The sequence below is a fragment of the Leopardus geoffroyi genome, chromosome C2 (assembly GCF_018350155.1).
Source record: "Leopardus geoffroyi isolate Oge1 chromosome C2, O.geoffroyi_Oge1_pat1.0, whole genome shotgun sequence".
In the NCBI taxonomy this organism is placed as follows: Eukaryota; Metazoa; Chordata; class Mammalia; order Carnivora; family Felidae; genus Leopardus; species Leopardus geoffroyi.
Genome location: NC_059333.1, coordinates 19,044,403 through 19,052,905, shown reverse-complemented (window position 1 = coordinate 19,052,905; position 8,503 = coordinate 19,044,403). Strand labels below are relative to the sequence as shown.

General features: G+C 40.0%; 1 non-coding gene across 1 annotated transcript; it reads left to right on the top strand.

Moving 5' to 3' along the window:
- The first annotated feature begins 8,176 nt into the window (after positions 1–8,176).
- Positions 8,177–8,283, top strand: LOC123576236. The gene has a single exon (XR_006701256.1). It is a non-coding gene; the product is annotated as a U6 spliceosomal RNA (small nuclear RNA).
- The last annotated feature ends 220 nt before the right edge of the window (positions 8,284–8,503 follow it).

Sequence of the window (8,503 nt, the reverse complement as noted above, 5' to 3'; positions counted from 1 at the left end):
CATCCAGGAATCAGTGAGAACAAAGATGAGGGTCCAGGTCTTACTCCTTCAAGCCAGGGTATCTTGGTGTCCAGATGTCTAGCGCAGGTGGTCTGGAATACTGTATGATAGCTTCCTCTAGTCATTCTCACCAGACCAGATAGAATAGGATAAAAAAGTTATCTATTCTAAAGAAGTCCCTTACAAGGACGACATACACTATTTGCATTATAAGGCATGTGTAAAATGGGGGGTGCAGGTCCTAGCAAGAATAGCAGAGGGGGAAATAGAAGCAGGAAAAGGAAGAAAAAGAGTTCTATGGAGCCCTTCAGTTTCCCTATCTCACTGGGGTGGAATTTTTGTCTCATCCCAAGGGCCCGGAACGATGCATGGCACACAGTACGAGCTCAGTAGGTACGTGTTGAATGGGGGCAGTTCCAGAGCAGCGTCTAATAACCGTTGTTGTAACAGGATGTTATTGCTATTGAAGGAAGCATTCCGTAGATGATAAGTATGATAATGCTTTTTATTCAAAGTTGTCGAATGCTGTGGCTTTACTTAAGGCTTGTTAAGTTCACAAATTCAACCCATGTCCTTCCCCCCCCACCCCACCCCTGCTCCCACCCCCTCACGCTGGGTTCTGACTTGCCATGGGAACATATCACCACCAGGGGGCGGTACTTGCTAAGGAACAAATACCAGGCAGGGCTCTGTGCCTTCCCTTGGGAAACTGGGTGAATGTGGTCACGAATCACAAACTCCCAGTTATAAGACAAATCAGCACTTGGGAGCTAATGTACAGCATGACGACTATAATTAACAGTACTGTATGGTGTGTTTGAAAGTTGCTTAAAAAAAGTAAATCTTGAAAGTTCTCATCACAAACACAGTGAAGCGACTCGTGTTAACTTATTGTGCTAATCCTCGCGCTGTAGGCATGTATTTTAAGTCTTTGTACTGTACGCCTTAAACTGAAAGTGTTGTATGTCACTTATAAAACTGGAGGACAACAGAGACTCCCTGCCTCCATAGATGTGTTTCCGTGGCCTGAATTTTATATTCGCAATGGCTCAGGGAGTGTAATTATCTTTGGTTTTAAAATCAGAAATGCAGGGGCACCTGGGTGGCTCAGTCGGTTGAGCATCCGACTTCAGCTCAAGTCATGATCTCACGGTTTGTGGGTTCGAGCCCCCCACTGGGCTCTGTGCTGACAGCCCAGAGCCTGGAGCCTGCTTCCCATTCTGTGTGGCCCTCTCTTTGCCCCTCCCCTGCTCACTCTGTCTCTCTCTCTCTCTCTCTCAAAAATAAACATAAAAAAAAAATTAAAATAAGAAATGGGAGGGGTGGAGAGGGGAAGAAATGTAAGTAAGCAGTAGAGCTTTGATAATGCCAGTCAAATTTTACTAGGCCACTTCTCATTTAAGATACAATTTCAAACTATGAAATATAGATACACATGTATGTATGATGTGTGTGTCTTTTGCTTTCTCCTTAAACTTGCATACAATTACTCTCTTGAAAGATCTTTGTTTTATCAGTCCCTTTAGACTTGAACCCCATCTAGTTGCCTTCAGAACATTTTAGAGCAATATTTAAACAAAACCTCAGAACATAAATTTAAGCAAGTTTAATCCTATATATGTCACATTGGGAGGATAATTGGAAGTCACAAGTATCACAGAAATTAACTTGGAAGGATGTTAGTAACGGTAATGTCCAACAAGTGTTGAACATATGCCAATCAATCAGGTTTATTAATTCTTGCAACCTACTCCTTCAATAGGCACATAATAATCTTTATTTTCCAGAAGAGGAAATGCAGGTTTGGAGAACCTGGGAGGCCTACCCACAGTAGATCAAGAACTCCCCCAAAATATTTCCTTACACTAAATCTCCTTTCTGACCTCCTTCTTTACCAACTTTCTCCCCAAATCTTAGCCTCACTCTCTCGGTCTCTCTCCCAAACAAAAAGAGTCATCAGGTCTGTGGCAGTAAATATCAAAGGTCGGCCTAGATAGAACATCTTATTGTGTCAGAAAGCAAGAAAATACTCAAAGACAGGCAGAAACATGCTCAAAGGGCGCAGGATCCAGCCTGACAAGGGTTTTCATTGTACAAATTTAGGACCGTTTAAATAACAAAAAGAATACTGATAAAGGAGTCTAACATTATTGTATATGTTAAAAATCCAGTTCATAACGATACTAAAAAATAAATGGGAGCAGAGAGGAGGTTTTCTTTACAAAATCCAGAGGGTGGAACAACAGAATGGGGAAAAATCACCACTCTGCATCTACCAGTGTAATAATTGTTTCAGAAATGAGTCACCTGTGGATGCTAACAGCATTGGGGAACATTTTTGCGAGATCAATATATTCTCCTGGTGTCTGTCACCCCAGAGGTTATCCCCCAAAGGGATAAAGGAAATTTCAATGGAGAAATCTACTGCACACCACCTTACCAAAGTGGTCAAAATTATCATCACCCAAAATGGGATCATCTGACACTATTTGTGCCTCCTGGTTGTGATATAAACATCACCCATGTAGTATAAATGTCTAACCTGATTCTAAAGAACCGCGAGGAAAAGAAATCAGATATATCCAGAAAATGGCACATTCTACAAAACAACTGGCCTAAGCTCTTCAAAAATATCGGTTCCACGACAGATGAACCAAAAAAGTTCGGGAGCTGTTCTAAATTAAGGGAGCCTAAAGAGATAGGCAATGAATGGCCATGTATGATCCTTACTCGGGTTTGGGATTTGAAAGAAAAAAACTTCCGAGGACATTAGTATGACAAATTTGAATATGAACTGTATAGCAAATATTATTGTATCAATGTTGTATTTCTTGGATTTGATAACAGAGTTATGGTCATGAAGGAGGAAATCCATGTTCGTAGGATGGGGGAATATTTAGGAGTAAGTATCCTCCTGCCTATAACTAATTCTCTAATGGCTCAGTAAAAATGGAGGGCTTTATATCTGGAGAGGAAGCAAGAGAAATTCAGCAAATGTGGCAAAATGTCAGCACCTGGTGAGGCTAAGTGAGGTGCTGATTATATTACTCTTTCAAGTGTATTCTGAAATTTTTCAAAATGAAAAGTTGGGGGAATAAACCACAGTTTTCAACCACAGAAGTTTGCTCACATTGCAACGCTACAGGCCAGCTGTGGTTCAGCAATTTCATTCCGGAATCCAAACGCCCCCCCCCCCCCCCGCCACCCCCCACCAGCCTGGGACTTACGGTTACCTGGCGGACGGAAGGGAGAGTTTGGTATGCTCAGTGCACTGGTTCTTAAAATCTTCTCAGGCTCACTAGCTCTCGGCCTCATGGTCCCCTAGCCCCAGCAATTTCAATGGCCAAGCCCAGTGCCAATCCGGTGGGCAGTGTATGCCTTCTTGGGATCCGGCGAATGAGGTTATGGAATTCAAAGAGAAAGATAACTCACTGACATCTACAATCCAATAGCTCGGTTACGCTCCCAAGACTGGTTATTTTCCCAAGATCACTCGCTGATAAGGGACTGCAGCTCAGATCCATCTCCAAAAGTCATGCTTTGTTTTTCTCTCAAATTCATGTATTTTTTTTAATGAAAACATTTGATTTTACGTTTGCAAATTGTTATACATTTATTTGCTTGAAAACTCGAGAAAATATATAAGGTATACCTTGAAAAGTTTCTCTCCCAGTTCTTATCCCCATTCATCCCCAAAACCTCACACAGGCTATCACTGTTACTAATTTTTTGTGTATCCTTGAGAGTTCTGGGTGCCTCTATCAGCTAACCCAAATGTATAAACTTATTTCCTCCCCCTTTACGACCTAAAATGTAACATACCAAACACATAGTTCTTTGCCTTGCAAAGCTGTGCTTTTAATCAACGTCAATCTGTTCATACGGTTCTCTTGAGGATGGGCACCAAGACAGGGTTAAATATGCAAAGATTTCATTTGGGCTCCATACCAGTGAGAGAAGAGGGGAAGACTGGCTCCACGTGAAATCGAAGGGAAAGGAAGAGACAATGGAGGCATTCCTGATCCCCCCCCCCCCCCCCCCCCCCCCAAGCAGGATAAGGAAGCCTGGTCAAGACCGAGAAAGGAAGGGGGACTCCTTAAGCCCAAGCCTACCACTAGAGGGCTCCCAGTCTCCCAGGGGCAGGCCGGCCACACTCAGTCTCCCGGCTGGGAGCAGCCGGTGGGAGGTGTGCCCTCAGAGCAAACGTGGTGGATTTCAGAGTTCAGTGTCTGGGGCTCTCGGTCATGACACCCCCCTGTAATTAGACAGCTATGAAGCACTCAAAACGAGCTGTATTTAAGAAATCAAATAATTAAAGAAGTACTTGCTATGCATTTTACACTTACTACATAATAATCACACACAAACATTTCTGTCAATGATCTCATATCAGGGCTCAACACCCTCCACATCCACGTGGCCTGAAAGATACAGACAAACACACAACTCCTGAGATTATAAGAACACAGGAAAAATCAGGTGCAACTCAAGGCTTTTCTTTCTGTTAGTGTGATACCATGGGGCAAATTGGTACCTTCACTTTGAGGCAGCAGTGGAGAGAGAGAGAGAGAGAGAGAGTATCCATGGGCTTCTGGAGAAATGAAATGCAGTTGAATATAAAAATATACGTATCGCCCACTCCTTCTGCTAGCATTCCTCCTTTAAACCATTCCTTTCTTCCTTACACCACAAGAAAATCCGTTCTTTGTTACTAGTAAACAAGAGAGGACCAGAGATACAAATCACCAAAGTGAAAGGGTTTTTTTTAGGTAATATTTTCTATTTCATTTGACAAATATGTGTGTGTGTGTGTGCGCGTTCGTGCATGCGTGTAAGAATTGTGTTAGAAAGTACATTTTTTGCTTCTAACCTTCATTAATAAATACCAAGTAATGCTGATTTAAAATGTTAATGATTCAGTAAGTCTGGAAGATGAGACATTGAATCACAAGTTGAAGGGAGTGTATGGATCATTTATTCCACCCACCTCATTTACTAGATGGAGAAGATGATTCACAGAAAGATTGGTATTTGGCTCAAGGTCATACAGAATGCTAGGGTAGCATCTGGGAAAACTGGAAACACCAGGGCATGTGGAAAATGCCAGGACTTCTGAAATTGGCATGTGCTCCTTAAAATGCTCTGAATCATCCCACCCTGCAACAGCCACACTAAACCCTTCATTTCATAGTTCTGGGAACACTGCAAGAATTCTCTTCCCATTTGCTTAGGACTTCAAAGATGTACTAATCCCTCAAACACATGTTAATATGGATTTTCTTTGATGAAAAGGGACAGATATATTCTCCAGAATTAAGCTCCTCCTTCCTTCCTCCATCCGGTTTCAGAGTGAGTACTTTCCAGTTCACTTAGCGTCTTTCAGGATGGCTCCTGAGGGTGAAAATTAGCTAAAGTGATGCTCTTTGGTGAAGTGAAATACTTTCCTCCAGAATCCCTCTCCCTAATTATGCATAACTTCTTTTTTTCCCACTTTTTATTGTTGTTTTAAACTTTTGACTTTCCCTTGTCTTATTCCTTATTCCTTGGCCATGACACTTGCCTGTCCCTCCTCCTCTCCCCACCATCCAATCTTGACCTGCCCTGGGAAGAACACACAAGCTGAGTCCTGAATGCCCCAAAACCACCCACACCCACTGACTAACTCACGAAATGTATTTACGTGAGGAAGTAAAAGCATGTATTAGATCCCAGATCTCTACTTCTTAGCCCTATGACCTTGGGACAGTTGGACCATAATTTACTTAAACGTACTCTCTCTGAAGTACACTCAGGATATTTGAACTATTTTGCTGCAGTGAGGATCTGCTATCTAAAATCTGTGCACTGGTATATTTCTTCAGAAGAGGTTCCTAGCAGTGGAATTGTTTGGTCCAGGGTATATGTGTTTGAAATTTTGATAGGTACTCTGCCAAAATGTCCATCAAAGCCATTAACTAACAAGACAAAGCAGAGATGTGTTTGTTCCAGATGACAGTTGCAGATATTATCGTAGTGGTAAAAGGCTACACTTTCATGCATCTTTGAATTGGTGAATGGGGTCCAAAGTCACACCCTCTCATCTTCCTCCTTTCCCACTTCGTATGCAAGAGCTTTTTAAATGTGGCCTGGCATTTACCTGTTTGAGTCTGGCACTTATCTGTTGGAGTACTCAGAGGAAATGCTAACTCAGAGCCAGTAATTTGTCAATCTCTGTTTCAAAGCGCTGGATTATATCTCTCAATCCTATTACAGATGCTTGTACTACCTAATTGTATATCTGCAATTAGAATGAGTTGTTCTATCCAGACTTTCCTTAGTGTTTTCCTCTAGATTCCCTCTCAAATGTTTTTAATGCTTTTATTGCTGTTTTACATTACACAAACAACATAACGTCTCTATAAAAATTCAAACCCATAGAGATCAAAGCATGAGTTGTCCTTCCCAGTCTCGCTGCACCCTATATGTCAATATCTGTAGCTATATCTCAGCCATGCTTAGGTTTTCAGTCCATGATTTGATACTCAACTGCTCCGCGTACTGACAGTATTCAGGTTGTTCAAATGAATCCCCAAGTAGAAGTGGCAAAGGCAGTGAAATACAGGGACAACTAGAGAAAGAAATAGAAACTCCCTGAACAGTTCTCTGTGACAACTGTGGGAGTATTTTGATAAGTGTTGGCAGCAGGACACTGCATGTGATGTGGGGAAGGAAACCTTGGCATTCGAACAAGCAAATGGTTTGGCGACAGTTTATTAAATTTCTGCAATGCTTGCAAATGCCAGTAACGCTTTCTCAGACCGCAGACTTACTGCATGTGACAGGTTTGGGAACGTTTCACAATTGTCATCAAATAAATGGCCCTTCAAAATTAAAAAAAGTATACGAACTCTGAATAATTGTCACCACTGAAACGCAAGCCTACTGGAGTTGATATATTTAAACTTGTGTATTTTGGTTGCTTCTGTGCCACAGAATCAGAATCTAAGCAAAGGCACCCAAGTACAATTGTAACTCAATCCCACTGGTAGGTTTTGGTCAACTATTAGACTTTCTTTACACCAAATAAAAGTCCACGTTCATTCCTAAATGTATATCTGTAAATGCCTACATTTAAAAAGATTTCAAAGCAATAGCTACCATTATGCCTTAAGGAACTAGAATAAGAAAGAGCAAACGAAACCCAAAGGCAGCAAAAGGAGGGAAATGAGGAAATTAGAACAGAGATCAATGAAATAGTGAACAGAAAAAACAACAGAGAAAATGAATCCAAAAGTCAGTTATTTGAAAAGATAAACAAAATCAACAAAACTTTAGCTAAGCTGACCAAGAAAAAAGAGAGAAAACACAAATTACTAAAATCAGGAATAAAAGAGGGCACGTTACTCCCAACCTTCTAGTAATAAGTTAGATTTTAAGGAAAGCTATGAACAACTGTATGCCAACAAATCAGATAACTTAGATGAAATGTACAAGTTCCTAGAAAGACACAAACTGCCCAAACTAACTCAAGAAAAAAATTAAAAATCTGAATAGGCCAATAGTAAGTAAAGAGATAAGATTAGTAATTTAAAATTTTCTTTATAAACTCTTCCAAAATATTGGAGAGGCAGGAACACTTTTAATTCATGTTATGAGGCCAGAATAATCTGATACCAAAACCAGAAAAATATATCACAAGGAAAAAAAACAAACTGTAGACCAAAATCCCTTATGAATATAGATGTAAAAAATCTTCAACAAAATACTAGCAAACTGAATCCAGCAATATAAAAAGATTGTATGCCAGGACCAAATTTATCCCAGAAATTCAAGGGTGGTGTAATATATGAATATTAATCAATGTAATACACTATATATAGAATAAATGACAAAAAAAAACACATGATAATCTCAACAGATGCAGAAAAAGCGTTTGATGAAATCCAACATGCTTTCTTCATCAATATGCTCAACAAATCATAGATATGGAAGGGAACAAATCAATATGCTCAACAAATCATAGAAATGAAGGGAACTTGCTCAACCATCCATAGATAACATCATACATGATGCTAAAAGACTGAATACTTGCCCTTAAGTGAGGAACAAGAAAGAAAAGGATGTCCATTCTTTCGCTTCTATTTAACATTGTACTGAATGTCATATCCGGACAATTAGGCATGAAAAGGAAATAAAAGTGCTCACTTCAGCAGCACATATACTAAAATTGGAACAATACAATGAAGATTAGCATGGCCCCTGAACCAGGATTAGACACAAATTCATGAAGCATTCCATTAAAAAAAGAGCAAATAAGTATCCGTATTGAAAAAAAAAAAAAAGAAGCAAAACTATCTCTATTTGAAGATGACATGATTTTGTACATAGAAAATCCTAAGGAATCCATTAAAAATGTATTAGAACTAATAAGAGTACAAGAAGGTTGCAGGATACAAGATCAATATACAAAAATCTATGGTATTTCTATAGACTGGCATTGAAAGTTCTGAAAATAAAATTAAGA